The sequence below is a fragment of the Anomaloglossus baeobatrachus genome, chromosome 9 (assembly GCF_048569485.1).
Source record: "Anomaloglossus baeobatrachus isolate aAnoBae1 chromosome 9, aAnoBae1.hap1, whole genome shotgun sequence".
In the NCBI taxonomy this organism is placed as follows: Eukaryota; Metazoa; Chordata; class Amphibia; order Anura; family Aromobatidae; genus Anomaloglossus; species Anomaloglossus baeobatrachus.
The window spans coordinates 92,335,659-92,351,579 of record NC_134361.1 but is presented as its reverse complement, the minus strand read 5'-3'; the positions used below and the strand labels follow the sequence as shown (position 1 = coordinate 92,351,579).

The following is a 15,921-nucleotide window of genomic DNA, read 5'->3' as shown; positions in this document are numbered from 1 at the left end:
AAAAACATGCCTCCATTAAAGTAAATGGAGCCTGGAACTACGGGTTATTAGTAGGAGCTGTGATTGGTTACTATAGGAACAAAAGAAATTCATAGTATAAGAAGCTTATATGTGAGGTAATAAGATGTCGGTGGGGAGACAGATAGAGAGAGACAGACAGAGACAGACAGACAGACAGAGAGACAGAAAGGGAAAGAGACAGAGAGATAGAGACACATGGGAAAGAGACAGACAGAGACAGACCTGGAAAGAAACAGACCTGGAAAGAGACAGACCTGGAAAGAGACAGATGGGGAAAGAGACAGACAGATATGCAGACAGGGACAGAGACAGGCAGACAGGGACGGAGGAGACAGCCAGAGAGACAGACAAAGATAGATGGGGAAAGACACAGACCTTGATATAGACAAACGGGGAAAGAGACAGAGAAATAGAGACAGACAAGGAAAGAGACAGACAGAGACAGGCAGACACGGAAAGAGACAGACAGGAAAAAACACAGACGAAGAGACGGGGAGACAGACGGGGAAAGAGACAGACCTGAAAAGAGACAGATGGGGAAAGAAACAGAGAGATAGAGACAGGCAGATGGGGAAAGAGGCAGACGGGGAAAGAGACAGACTGGGAAAGAGGCAGACGGGGAAAGAGACAGACGGGGAAAGAGACAGACGGGGAAAGAGGCAGACGGGGAAAGAGACAGACGGGGAAAGAGACAGATGGGGAAAGATACAGAGAGATAGAGACATACAAAAAAAGAGACAGGCAGATGGGGAAAGAGGCAGACGGGGAAAGAGGCAGACGGGGAAAGAGACAGACTGGGAAAGAGGCAGACGGGGAAAGAGACAGACGGGGAAAGAGACAGACGGGGAAAGAGGCAGACGGGGAAAGAGACAGACGGGGAAAGAGACAGATGGGGAAAGATACAGAGAGATAGAGACATACAAAAAAAGAGACAGGCAGATGGGGAAAGAGGCAGACGGGGAAAGAGGCAGACGGGGAAAGAGGCAAACGGGAAAAGAGGCAAACAGGGCACATTACTTGGCCAATTTAGTTAAATCTGTGTGGAATATCTGTGGTGTTGAAATATATGTTGTGAAATGCTTCTATTAGCTTAGTTTTTGCCTTTTAATAATTACATTTCTACTTGTTTTGTGGTTTTTGTGTGCACAATAAATTTTTGTTAATACATTCTATTTTGTTAACAGCAGTTATTAACCCGGGTAGTACAGCTAGTGTATATGTATATATATATATATATATATATATATATATATATATATGTAAAATGGAATATATTATATTGTAAATATCTAATGTATATTGTATATTTGATAATGTATACAATACTGTATACAATAATGTATACACATAGTGTATGTACACACACACATACACAGCGGTCTTTCGCTATCATTGGTAAACCCCTGAGGCGTGGGGGTAAATAGCGTTTGCCAGTGTAGTTTTTTCTGGTCTCGGACAGGCGCTCACTCCGTCCTCTCTTCAGCACAGCCGTCTACACAGTACACACTGACTTTACCACTACAATAACACAGTTTAGTCACACCCGTTTCGGCTCACTCTGTCTCCTTTCCGATTGGCTGTTACTGTTATCAATCATATGAACGACAAATCAGCGGAGTGTTTGTGACTCTACGGTTTGTAGGTAATTGGATAAGCTGTTGATGTTTTCGAGTGTGCTGATTGGTTCACGTGCACGTCACTCAGCGCAGGCCGGTGGTGGTGGTCAGGTAGAGGCCGCACTGGTACAGGAGCATCAGTGTGCGGCGCTGGGACACAGGAGTCCGGGCAGTGAGAGCGGGACACCGCGGAGGTACCGAGGCCTGCAGCGGAACGTGCCTGGTAAGCGCACCGGGCCGGGTGTGTAGCGCACCTGTGTACGGGGGAAGGGGAGCTGATATGTGCAGCGCTCACCGCCTGTGTGCGGCTCCTGGGCGCAGTGATGAGGCCACTGGTGTACAATGCGCGCCGCCGGCCTCCCCGTCCAGCAGAGGCAGCCAGTGCCGCCGACACCAGAGCCTACCCGTGCAGTGATATGAGGTGACACCTGGCCTCTGGCCCCATGAACTATTGCACTGCAAAGGGCCTATCTAATATTCTTGCACAGGGGGTCATTTTGTGCGTGTTGGGGTGTATGCGTGTTGGGGTGTTCCGCGCGGCTCGTGTGCGTGTTGGGGTGTATGCGTGTTGGGGTGTTCCGCGCGGCTCGTGTGCGTGTTGGGGTGTGCCATGCGGCTCGTGTGCGTGTTGGGGTGTGCCGCGCGGCTCGTGTGCATGTTGGGGTGTGTGCGTGTTGGGGTGTGCCTCGCGGCGTGTGCGTGTGTTGGGGTGTGTGCGTGTGTTGGGGTGTGTTGGGGTGTGTGCGTGTGTTGGGGTGTGTGCGTGTGTTGGGGTGTGTGCGTGTGTTGGGGTGTGTGCGTGTGTTGGGGTGTGTGCGTGTGTTGGGGTGTGTGCCTCGCGGCGTGTGTGCGTGTTGGGGGGGTGTGTGTGCGTGTTGGGGGGGGGGTGTGCGTGTTGGGGGGGGGGGGGTGTGCGTGTTGGGGGGGGGGGTGTGTGCGTGTTGGGGGGGGGGGGGTGTGTGCGTGTTGGGGGGGGGGGGGTGTGTGCGTGTTGGGGGGGGGGGGGTGTGTGCGTGTTGGGGGGGTGTGTGCGTGTTGGGGGGGGGTGTGCGTGTTGGGGGGGGGTGTGCGTGTTGGGGGGGGGGTGTGCGTGTTGGGGGGGGGGTGTGCGTGTTGGGGGGGGGGGTGTGTGCGTGTTGGGGGGGGGTGTGTGCGTGTTGGGGGGGGGGTGTGTGCGTGTTGGGGGGGGGGTGTGTGCGTGTTGGGGGGGGGTGTGTGCGTGTTGGGGGGGGGGTGTGTGCGTGTTGGGGGGGGGGGGTGTGTGCGTGTTGGGGGGGGGGTGTGTGCGTGTTGGGGGGGGGGTGTGTGCGTGTTGGGGGGGGGGGGGTGTGTGCGTGTTGGGGGGGGGGTGTGCGTGTTGGGGGGGGGGTGTGCGTGTTGGGGGGGGGGGTGTGCGTGTTGGGGGGGGGGGTGTGTGCGTGTTGGGGGGGGGGGTGTGTGCGTGTTGGGGGGGGGGGTGTGTGCGTGTTGGGGGGGGGGGTGTGTGCGTGTTGGGGGGGGGGGTGTGTGCGTGTTGGGGGGGGGGGGTGTGTGCGTGTTGGGGGGGGGGGTGTGTGCGTGTTGGGGGGGGGGGTGTGTGCGTGTTGGGGGGGGGGGTGTGTGCGTGTTGGGGGGGGGGTGTGTGCGTGTTGGGGGGGGGGGTGTGTGCGTGTTGGGGGGGGGGGTGTGTGCGTGTTGGGGGGGGGGGGGGTGTGCGTGTTGGGGGGGGGGGGTGTGTGCGTGTTGGGGGGGGGGGGGTGTGTGCGTGTTGGGGGGGGGGGGGTGTGTGCGTGTTGGGGGGGGGGGGGTGTGTGCGTGTTGGGGGGGGGGGGGTGTGTGCGTGTTGGGGGGGGGGGTGTGTGCGTGTTGGGGGGGGGGGGTGTGTGCGTGTTGGGGGGGGGGTGTGTGCGTGTTGGGGGGGGGGTGTGTGCGTGTTGGGGGGGGGGGGTGTGTGCGTGTTGGGGGGGGGGTGTGTGCGTGTTGGGGGGGGGGGGGGTGTGTGCGTGTTGGGGGGGGGGGTGTGCGTGTTGGGGGGGGGGGTGTGCGTGTTGGGGGGGGGGTGTGTGCGTGTTGGGGGGGGGGTGTGTGCGTGTTGGGGGGGGGGGGGGTGTGCGTGTTGGGGGGGGGGGTGTGCGTGTTGGGGGGGGGGGTGTGCGTGTTGGGGGGGGGGGGTGTGCGTGTTGGGGGGGGGGGGTGTGCGTGTTGGGGGGGGGGGGTGTGCGTGTTGGGGGGGGGGGGTGTGCGTGTTGGGGGGGGGGTGTGTGTGCGTGTTGGGGGGGGGGGGTGTGTGCGTGTGGGGGGGGGGTGTGTGCGTGTTGGGGGGGGGCCGCGCGGCGGGGGGTGTGCGTGTTGGGGTGTGCCGCGCGGCTCGTGTGTGTGTGTGTGTGTGTGTGTGTGCGGCTCGGGGGGGGGGGGTTGCTGGTGGGGATGGGTGGAATCTTCACCATTCATTGGATTCAGCTGGTCTACAAAAAATCTTTTTGTTCCCCTTGTAAGATAAGAATCCCCCGTACTCTCCCCTTTAGGCTATGTGCGCACGTTGCGTAAAAACATGCAGTTACGCTGCGCTTTGTAGCGCAGCGTAACTGCATGCGTCCTGCGGCCCCTGCACAGTCTATGGAGATTGTGCAGGGGCCGTGCGCACGTGGCGTCTAAGAGCGCAGCGCTTCGGCTACTGCCGAAGCGCTGCGCAAAAAGAAGTGACATGTCACTTCTTTCCTGCGCTTTGCCGGCAGCTCCTGCTCTGTCTATGGCAGGAGCTGCAGGCGGAGCGCATGGAATCGGCGCTCACTACGGACATTTCTGCAGCGATCTAAAGCGCACATGTGCTCTTCAGATCGCTGCAGAAATTTCTGCAGGGCTTGTACGCAACGTGCGCACATAGCCTTATAGTGATGTGGCTGCTGCGCTCTCACTGCCTCCACTTCTCCTGATTGTAAGTTCTTAGCCCAATAGGAGCGACCACTAACACTTTTCTCAGTGCTCCGTGTAGGCAATATTTTTGTTTTAGGGTAAAGCACAGTAAGTTGTGACAGAAGTTGCCGTATGGGGCGGTTTTCGGTTATGTGATAAGTTATGTTACTGGACGTCCCTTGGATGAGAGCCCTCAGTATGTATCTGCTGTATGAGGAGGTCACACTGTGGAGCAGTGTCCTCTGTGTCCTCCAGACATGTTCTGGCTCCTTGCTTGGCTAACCTGTAATTTGGCACCTGGAGCAGCCACGGGCACCAACTACACCCCTCTCACCACTTGTATACAGAAGCACACAGCTCTGTTCTTTCTAGTCCTGACGGAATCCATCCTGGGGGAAAAAGGGGCCTTCTCCATCCCACACTGATGCTTCTTATTCAGCAATATATATGACATTAGGGTCATGAGACCCTCTGCCTGCAGTGTGGACATGTGAACATACCCTCGTGGAATATTCACTAAGTGTAGTACAGTACTAACTTTGGGGTGTCAGCAGTAAGGGAACCGTAGTGTCCATAACAGCCCAGATTTTCAGTTTAGAGAATGAAAGTTGTACAGAGTTATTCCTATGAAGAAGGGCTTTACTGTGACAGCTTTGATACACTGGCGTTGTGACTGCATTCATAAATGCCCTTTTATTTACATGACCCTTTTTCTCTGCGGTAAACCCCAAATTACAAATTGTGTGAGGTTGCAGCCTTTGTAAAGTTACCCATACACCTGAGCTTACAATCGCTGTGTCGGCTGATGACCATGTATGCCCTCTCCTTTCACATTCATGCTTCACTACAAATGCATGAGATTTCAATAGGGAGCAAGTATATTTTTTTGTACAGTGTTAGCCAGTAGATAAAAAATAAATTGTTTAGAAGAGCTGAGAGTCCTCAGTGGTTGATTCCTTTTAATGGCTAACTGAAAAGATGGTAATAAAAGCTTTCAAGACTAATCAGGTCTCCATCGGGCATGGTATAAGGCTACTTTCACACATCAGTTTTCTGCATTCAGGCACAATCCTTTTTTTTTCCTGATCCTACGGATCCGGCAAAAAATGTAAAAACCGGATCCGTTTTTAAATGGATCAGTTATGCCGGATGCGTAAAAAAAACGGATCCGTTTTGCATCCGTTTTGTCCGTATTTTTTGCTAGATCCGTTTTTTTCAAAACATTGGAGCATGTTCAGTTTACAAAAACGGATCCGGCAGCCGCATCAGTTTTTTGCCGCATTACGCCGGATCCGGTGTCCATAGGCTTCCATTGTAAAACGCGCATGATGCGTCGCGATGCGGTTTTTTTGCCGGACAAAAAAACGTTACAAGATACGTTGCCTCCGGCCGCCGCTTTAATTTTGCCGCATCCGGAAAAAAAACGGATGCAATGCAAAGCCATCAGGCACAATCTGGTAACAATGCAAATCTATGGGGATAAAACTGATGCGGTACCGGATCTGTTTTACCCGTTTTTTTCCGGATTGTGCCTGATGGAAAAAACCTGATGTGTGAAAGTAGCCTAACACAAGCATCTCAGACAGCCTCCTGCACAGGAGGCTCATACCCATCAGCCCGGCCAATGTTGGCGCCTGTGTCATCCCTGGAAGGTTTTCCAGTACTACTGCTTTCTCCATGGAGCTCCTTAAATTTACCCAACTCAGATTTTGGCTTCAAAATCTTGACTTTATGAACATAGACATCTTGGAGGAGATAGATAGGCAGGCCTTCCTATGCTGTCTGGGATAAGTTTAACAACTTCTTCAGGTCATTAGTCTGCATTTCCCAGGTCATGATTTCTATCATCTTAGGCCGGTTTCACACATCCGGCTTTTTGCCGTTTTGCCGGATGCGGCGCTCTCCCGTACAGTTAATACAGTACAATGACAGCGCAACAAGCGCCGGTCACATGCTGTCATGTGATCGGCGCATTTGACCCGGACGTTACAGCGCTGTCATTGTACTGTATTAACTGTACGGGAGAGCGCCGCATCCGGCAAAACGGCAAAAAGCCGGATGTGTGAAACCGGCCTTACGAATTTGACGGACTTGTTGATGCTGGGCATAGGAAGTCTTTTTGACCCGATTGTTGAGCTTCCTTGTGAATCCAACACAGAAGAGGTGGAGAAGTTAGCCATCTGTAGTCTTCACATCAACATGTGCTTCAATCATGGTCTGCCATTTCTTGGACATGGAGCATTTCTTGTCACGTCAGATCCATGCCGTTGAAGTTGGGGAGACAGTTCTTGCCCTATACATCCTCTGTAATCAGCTTGAATTTATGGAAGGCCACTTCATCGTTCTGTAGGTCAGCCAGGCTCACCTCAAACACATGACCCTTCAGTCCATCAGAAGCGATTTTTGTTCCCAGAGTCCTTGTGACCAGCGTCTTCACAAGATTGCGAACATTGAACTTGGCAGGTCCCTTGACATCATACCAGTCCTGCTTGGAGAAAGGGTCCACAATCTTCTTTTTGCCGCCTTTGGTCAGCCGCCTGTTCTTGTCGACTGCCATCTTGCCGAGCTGGGAGAGAAGGAGCTATACCATGCCATGTGTGTTATACCATGCCTGATGAAGAGACCAGAGTAGCCTCGAAAGCTGCTATTTATTACCATCTTTTCAGTTAGCCATTAAAATTCACCAACCACCTGAGGACTTCTCCTACACAATAGGGAGCAGACACCCCTGGTGAGGGGGCGAACAAAGAGTATATGCCACGTTTTATAATGCAGCAAAAAGCAGTGTGCTCTGATGGGCAGTCTTGATGCATTTTTTTTCCACTTATTTATTTGAAAGGGTGAAAAATGCTAAAATAATTGACCTCCCTCAGAATTAAACAAAAAACAATGCTTTGATTGTTTAAATCCTCAAGGAAAAAAGGAGCATGTCCTTGAAATTTCAGAAATATCACTCACTTTTCTAGGACTCTAAAACAATGCATTTTTCCCCCTGTGGAAAATAAGGGTGTGAACAAGCCCTAAGATGTGGAGATTCAACTTAATTGTTCATTCCCCCTAATATCTGCTTTTGAGGACCCCTCCATACACTTGAGCTGGTCGATAGGTGCAACCAAAATCTGTGGCTTCAATCAACGTCTGTGTAAGGGGCCCTAGGTCTGATGTGATGGTAGATCTGCTTGATGTCTTCTGCTGTATAATTTGATGTTTGTTGGCCAGACTCTTCCTGACATAAAGCTTTTTGGGACGAGGGCTTTGCACGTCTGGACCTTGTGGCGCTTCTTCCCACGTCTCCTTATCAGATCGGTCTGTTACGGCTGCAGCAGCCCTCTTCTAAAAACAGCTGCTGATTGTAGTTTTATGAGATCCTGAACCTCGACTAAAATACATGAAGAATTTCTCGTGTTCCTCTCTGGCTTCACAGAGTGTTCCTCTCTGGCTTCACAGACCGCCTCCATGTGCCATCTCACCCTTTTAGTCTGCAGAACTTTTTTGGTTTTCGGTTAGACCTTGTGAAAGAATCGCCACTATTATTAATGTCCCTGACATGTTCCTTTCACTATCTAATTTGGGAAATGCAAATCACACCCTGAGCACAGTGACCGCCAGAGTCAAGGACGACCAGATGTTTGTATATCACAAGTTACAATGTCACTAGTTGCTTTCTTATCCCTGTTGTCAGTTATAAGCCTCTTCTGTCTTTCTAGTTTGAGGCTGTGTGCACACGATGCGTTTTTTACCGCGGAAACGCTGCGTTTTGAACCGCAGCGTTTCAGTGGCAAATTGCATGCGTTCAGCTTTCCCAGCAAAGTGTATGGGAAAGCTGAAAAATCAGTGCACATGCTGCGTTTCTTTCCGCAGCGTTTTGGATGGCAAAAATCGGTGCGGAAAGAAAAGCAGCATGTCACTTCTTTTGTGCGTTGTGGCTGCGTTCTCTCCCCCATTGAAATCAATGATGTGGGGTCAGAACGCAGCCACAACGCATGGACCTGCTTTTTTGTTGCGGTCCGCGGCCTTTGCCGGCACGCCAGAACGCAGGCATTTACCTGGAAGTGAGGTCAAGAGGCTTCCTGTTGACCTCACTTCCTGGCAAAGCCCCCGGTGTCGCCAAAGTGCCCGCCCCGACCCCCGACCCCCCCTCCCGAAAATCCAACATGGCCGCGCGCACAGTAGCGCACCGGCCGCCCTGCTCCTATGATTTCTGTCGCATGTGCAATAACACATGCGACAGAAAACTGTTCCCCAGGCCCTGCCCGTTCACCCCCTATTCCCCCCGGTGTCATACATACCTGTCCGGTCGCAGCGCTGATCCCCCGCGGCTCCCTCCTCCTCCTTCAGTGCACGCTGGCCGGTCACATGAGCAGAGCAGCTGACAGCCAGCACAGTGTTCAGTGTGAGCTGTGCTGGCTGCTCGCACTCTGCAGCTGTGACCCGGGGAGAGTGGGTGCAGATTCTTTGCACCCACTCTCCTCAAATGGAGGGTCTGCCCTCCTAGAAAATGGGGGATACGTTTCCTGAACGTGCCCCCATATTCTAGAAGGTCCAGAGGCGACGTGGGACATCCATATGGATTTCTGCGGACCCATTTTTTTTTATTAAATTGGAGAACAAGGGAATGATTTGGGGAGTGTTTTTTCTAATAAAACATTTTTTGTTGTCTTTTTTTGCTTTTGTTTACTGTCAATTAGTTATGTCGGGTGTCTGATAGACGCCGTGACATCACTAATTGCTGGGCTTGATGCCAGGTGACATTACACATCTGGTATCAACCCCATTTATTACCCCGTTAGCCAACGCACCAGGGCGCGGGATGAGTTGGGGCGAAGCGCCAGGATTGGCGCATCTAATGGATGCGCCACTTCTGGGGCGGCTGCGGCCTGCTATTTTTAGGCTGGGAAGAGTCCAATAACCATGGCTCTTCCCACCCTGAGAATACCAGACCCCAGCTGTCAGCTTCACCTTGGCTGGTGATCTAATTTGGGGGGACCCCACGTTATTTTTTTTTTTTATTCTTTATTTAAAAATAAAAAAAAAACATGGGGAGCCCTCCAAATTGATCACCAGCCAAGATGAAGCTGCCAGCTGTGGTTTGCAGGCTACAGCTGTCTGCTTTACCCTGACTGGCTATCAAAAATAGGGGGGACCCCACGCCATTTTTTTCATTTTTTTTTTTTTTTTTTATTGGATAAATACTAAGCTAGGCACCCTTTAGTGCCACATGAAAGGTACTAAAGGTGCCAGCTTAGAATATGCAGGCGGGGGTAGGACGTTCTATATATTTGACATCCCTTCATCCATTGACGCTTTTTAGGCTGTGTGTCCACAATCAGGGTTTGCAGCGTTATGGGCGCTGAGTGTTTTCCCTGCGTCCATAACGCTGCGTTGTGCAGTAGAAGCACAGTGGAAGGATTTTTGGAGATCCCATGCCCACTGTGCTTCTTTTCTCCGCAGCATAAACTGACCGGTAGCGTGGCTTCCCGAGCCTCAGCATGTCAATTTATGCTGCGGAGACGAGAGTGTTCTCTGCAGGTAGCATAGAGCTCCACAGCAGCCTGAACCCAAATCGTGGGCATGGGCAGCTGCAGGAAGGCTGGCACTGTGTACTAGACGCCGTGTCGCTGGATCATGGCCACATAGCCTTAGGCCCCTTTCACACGTCAGTGATTCTGGGACGTTTGTGCTTTTTTTTAAACGTACCAGAATCACTGACATACGCAGACCCATTATAATGAATGGGTCTGCTCACACGTCAGTGATTTATCACTGCACGTTTCTCCATGCGGCGTACCCGCGTGTGCGTGATTGCTGCACGGAGACATGTCCATTTTTTTTCTGGCATCACTGATGTTCCACGGACCACGCAGTGGTGTGATCCGTGAAACACGTGCCAGAAAAAAAACGTGCTTTTAAAATAAAAAACATTTTAACTCACCCGGCTCCAGCGATGTCCTCTGCAGCCCGTCCTCCCTGTTCCTTCTGTGCCGGCTCATTATTGTCGCGCATATTCATGATGCACGACACAGCCGACCCGGAAGCAGCTGCTGCGGGGGTCAGCGCCGGCTGGATGCTGCACCGCGGGAGCGATCAGCACCATGGAGAGCGGGAGCGGGCACAGGTGAGTTAATCTCTAAGTGCAATCACGGGCCACGGAGAACGGAGCCCGGATTGCACTTAGACAACCCACGTGTGCCGTGATTCACGGCACACGGAGGGACATGTGCGTGTTTTACACGCCAGTGAAAAACGTCAGTGTTTTTCACTGACATGTGAAGCGGGCCTAAAAGTGAGAATATTGTTGCTACAGCAACATTTTGGGTGAAGTAGCTGTGGATTCAAAATGCTTAATATACTCCTGAATAAAATCCTTGATGGGTGCAGATTCCAAAATGGGGTCACTTGTGGGGGGTTTTCTGACGTATAGGTACCTAAGGGGCTTGGTGCGCGAAGTTTATTTCAACTTTTCCAAAATTCAAATGGTGCTCCTTCCATTCCAAGCCCTCCCATTTATCCAAACAGAATGTGGAGAAGGAAATGACATCACAGGTTTTTTTTTCCAAAGGTCTGTGTTCAACCAACTTTATTATCACTGACAAGTCTTAAAAAACGCACCTAAAAAAACGCATGAAAAACGCATGAAAAACGCATGCGTTTTCGATGCGTTGTTTCTCAAAAAGCATTGTTTACAATTCTCCCCTCTGCCAGAGGGTGCGTTTTTTTCCGCGCGGAAAAAAAAGCAACGTGTGCACATACCCTTATACTCTGCCCACAGTCATATAAACCATGCACAGTGTCTCACATGAACACATATAGATCTGTATACTGGCAATGCTTGAGTGTATGTAGGAATGGACACAATATATCTTTGTACCCTGTTAGGCCGTCTTCACACGTCAGTGATTCTGGTACGTATGTCGTCAGTTTTCATATGTACCAGAGACACGGACATACGCAGACCCATTAAAATCAATGGGTCTGCGCACACATCCGTGTTTTCTTATGGACGTGTGTCTATTCTTCTCCGGCACCACGGGTGTCACACGGACCGCACACTGAGATCCATGTGTCACGTGTCGGAGAAAACAAGTGTCATTGAAATAAAATGATTTTCTATACACTCCCCCCCCCCCCCCCCCCCCCCCCCCCCTCCCATTTCCACCACTGCTGTCTTCGGCCCTGCTGTTACTTCCTTCAGGTCCCACTCATTATGCTCATGAATATTCATCAGAAGCAGCAGTGCCAGAAGCAGCAGCAACCGAGACAGGTGAGTGAATTACAGTGTGCCAAAATCACAGTACATGGATGGCCATATGCAACTTCAACCCAGACCATGAAAAATTGTGTGTTTTTTATCACGTACATGATAAAAACACACAATTATTTTTCATGGCCTGGGTTGAAGTTGCATATGGCCATCCATGTACTGTGATTTTGGCACACTGTAATTTACTCACCTGTCTCGGTTGCTGCTGCTGAAGGGGGCTTTACTTGTAGAAAAAAGTTTTTAAAAACAATCCTCAATGGTTGCTACCTTTTTTAATGGCTAAATGAAATGATAGTAACAGCAAGCATTTGAGACTACTCAGGTCTCCATCAAGCATGGTGCAACACAAAATCTGAAGAGTCACATATACATGACATAGAATAGAGTAGTAAATAAGACAAGTGACGTGAAGCAGAACAATCAGTACGTAGGAAAGGAGACATACATGTTGATTTTGATGTTGTTCTTAAAGCACCACTTCAGCGTTTGTTTGTTTGTTTTTTTCTATCTCCCCACTGGAGTGGCGTTTCTTTTTAATATAAGTTCTTTGTTTTATACTCATCTGCTGCCGTCTTCATCTTCTATTAGGGTATGTGCGCACTAGGCGTTTTTTTCACGCTGCGTTTTTATGTGCGTTTTTGTCTCAAAAAACGCACCCGCGGCAAAAACGCATGCGTTTTTGCCGCGATTTGGTGCGTTTTTGATGCGTTTTTGCTCACTGCGTTTTTAATCAGTGCACAATGCCATTAAAGATTGTTGATGAAAAAAAAAGTCTGTCATTTCCTTCTTCAAAATGTTCATTGTATGCAGGAGAGCAGACAGCAGCTGCAGAACTACAAGGCTCATCATCCTCCATTCACTAGTGTATGCAGGAGAGCAGACAGCAGCTGCAGAACTACAAGGCTCATCATCCTCCATTCACTAGTGTATGCAGGAGAGCAGACAGCAGCTGCAGAACTACAAGGCTCATCATCCTCCATTCACTAGTGTATGCAGGAGAGCAGACAGCAGCTGCCGAACTACAAGGCTCAGCATCCTCCATTCACTAGTGTATGCAGGAGAGCAGACAGCAGCTGCCGAACTAGAAGGCTCAGCATCCTCCATCCAGGACTGTATGCAGTTTTTTGCCCAAAAAGAAAAAAAAAATTACACGGGCTTCGCCATATTTTTGTATGCTAGCCGGGTACAGCAGGCAGGTACGGGCTGCCCCCAACCCCCAGCTGCCTATTTGTACCCGGCTGGGAACCAAAAATATAGAGAAGCCCTTTTTTTTTTTAATTATTTCATGAATTTCATGAAATAATTAAAAAAAAAAAAAAAGACGTGGGCTTCGCCTAATTTTTGAGTCCAGCCGGGTACAACTAGGCAGCTGGGGCTTGGAATCCACAGTGCAGGGTGCCCAAGATTTCTGGGCACCCCCACTGCGAATTGCAGTCCGCAGCTACCCCAGAAAATGGCGCTTTCATAGAAGCGCCATCTTCTGGCGCTGTATCCAACTCTTCCAGCTGCCCTGAAGCCAGGTGGCTAGCTAGGTAATAATGGAGTTAGGGCTAGCTGTATATTATCAGCTGGCCCTAAGCCCGAAATTCATGGTGTCACGCCAATATTAGACATGGCCACCATGAATTTCTAGTAATGATAAAAAAAAAAAAACACACAGAAAAATATTTTTATTAGAAATAAAACACAACACAATTAGTGACTCCATCTTTATTGAAATAAAGAACCCCCCCCTCCGCAGTAATCCTGGGTCAAGGGTCCCGCGCCGTCCAATCAGGATCCAATATCATCTGATCGGCTTGCTGGAAGGCAAAGCGATCAGATGATGTGTCAGGATCAAGTGCCTGAATCACATCACACATCAGCTGATTGTATAAAAGCTGGTTATACAATCAGCTGATGCATCAGTAGAAAAAAAAAAAAAAATAATACTCACTTATGTGCTGTGCTGATTACCGGCAGCTCCTGCAGCGATCGATTGGACAGGAGTCTGATCCCGTCCGATCGCTGCAGGAGCTGCCGGTAATCAGGGATGAAGTCCCCTGACGGCAGGATCAGCTGATAGCCGGCCGGGCGCGAAAAAGCCGGCGAGACTACGATCAGCTGATGCGTCAGGTGACTGCATCAGGTGATCCACCTCCAGGTCCTGCAAGCAAGGTCCTGTCCCGGGGAGACTGCACACAGCCAGAGCGGCGGTACCGGGAGGAGATGGGAGCGGGCATGGCACCGGGACCCTGCAGACAGGAGTATATATGACATTTTTTTTTTTCTACTGTTCACTTTGGTTTTCGCCGCTGCCTCCACCTCCCGCCCAGACATGGCGCCGCACGGAGCTGACATGCACAGGACGGGAGGTGGACGCAGCGGTGACGGTACCGGGAGGATTCCTGCTTCTGTGTTTACTAACAGAAGGAATCCTCTTCCTGTACACGTCACTGTAGTACCCACCCCTTGCGTTTATAGCTGCGTTTTTAGTCATAGAAACGCGGCTATATGCGTTTTTCATTGCGTTTTTAACATCTCATTGAATTCAATGAGCGAAAAACGCAGTGGAAAACGCAGAAATAATTGACATGCTGCGTTTTTGTGGTGACCACAAAAACGCAGCTAAAAAAAACCGCTGTGTGCGGACAGCACTTATGAAAACCCATTGACATTGCTGGGGAAGCAATGTCACTTGCGTTTTCAGCACAAAAACGCGGTAAAAAACGCGTCAAAAACGCCTAGTGCGCACAAGGCCTTACAGTTAGTCTTGGGCACTTTGTGACCTGCCGGCAGGTCAAGTGTTTCATGAAGCTCACTGGAAGTCACAACTCACTACTAGATGAGACCCTTGTTCTGGCTCTCCTAGACATGTATTGGGTGCTTGTGATGTAACTTGTGACTCGTGGACAGTCAGATGGCGCCGCGGGACTGGAGTGATGCTCAAAGAGTATGAAAATGCCGGAAAGAGAGTATAAGACTGGCCAGGGGACTTAGATTTAAAGTGCTACACCAGCGCTGAAAAAACTCTGGAGTGGTGCTTTAAATGGTTATTCCCCAAAAACATGTTATCCTGTGTATATGGGATGGAGGATAACCTGCTGATTGCAGGGATTCAGACCGCGGGGTGCTCCCAGAAATCTTGAGATCGGAGCTTTAGAATCATAGAGGACCCTGCATCCCAGAATGCAGAGGAGGATTGCAGACACTGCCTCTCCATCATTCATTGTCTAAGCGACTAGCCAAGTGCTATGTAGTGAATACCTAAAGGACCAGATGGTAAGCCCGTACCCACACATGCCTAGACTAACTGTAAGGCCTAAAGCGGGCTTTACATGCTACAACAAATCTTACGATGTGTCGGCGGGGTCACGTCGTAAGTGACGCACATCCGGCATCGTTAGTGTTGTTGTAGCGTGTGACAGCTACGTGCAATTGAACGTAAAACCATTCATCGCATACACATCGTTCATTTCCATAAAATTGCACGTCGGGTTTTTCAATGTTCCCGAGGTACCACACATTGCTGTGTGTGACACCCCGGGAACGATGAACAGATCTTACCTACGTCCCGCGGCTCCCACTGGTAATGCGGAAGGAAAGAGGTGGGCGGGATGTTTACGTCCCACTGATCTCCGCCCCTCCACTTCTATTGGCCGGCTGCCGCGTGACGTCGCTGTGACGCCGAATGTCCCTCCCACTCCAGGAAGTGGATGTTCGCCGCCCACATCGAGGTCGTATGGAAGGGTAAGTACGTGTGACAGCTTTTAATCGTTTGTGCGACATGGTCAAAAAATTTAATGTGTCGCACATTCGATGGGGGCGGGTCACATCGCATACGATATCATATGCAGAATTGGAAGGTGTAAAGCAGGCTTAAGACACACGGCATGAAAATCTGTGCGAGTGGAGTGTGATAAAACATCCATTCCACTCGGACCAATTTTAGCCTGTGTCAGCACCCATGAGTGATTATTTTCTCAGCCTTAATCGGACTGAGTTAACAATCGCAGCATGCTGCGATTGTAGTGTGATCATTGTTTCTCTCGCACCCATTCAAGTCTATGGGGCGAGAGAAAAATTGCACTGCACTCGCGGTACACCAGTGTATTGCGAGTGCAGTGTGAGAATGAGAATAGCCGGCAACGG

General features: G+C 50.6%; 1 protein-coding gene and 1 pseudogene across 1 annotated transcript in view; one reads left to right on the top strand and one right to left on the bottom strand.

Moving 5' to 3' along the window:
• The first annotated feature begins 1,715 nt into the window (after positions 1–1,715).
• Positions 1,716–15,921, top strand: part of AMER1 (APC membrane recruitment protein 1) — a 34,046-nt gene continuing 19,840 nt past the window's right edge. Inside the window, exon 1 of the mRNA XM_075323888.1 lies at positions 1,716–1,860. The gene's annotated coding sequence lies outside the window, so the exon portion shown is untranslated. The remainder of the gene's footprint in view (positions 1,861–15,921) is intronic.
• Positions 6,108–7,086, bottom strand: LOC142250511 (small ribosomal subunit protein eS1A-like; annotated as a pseudogene).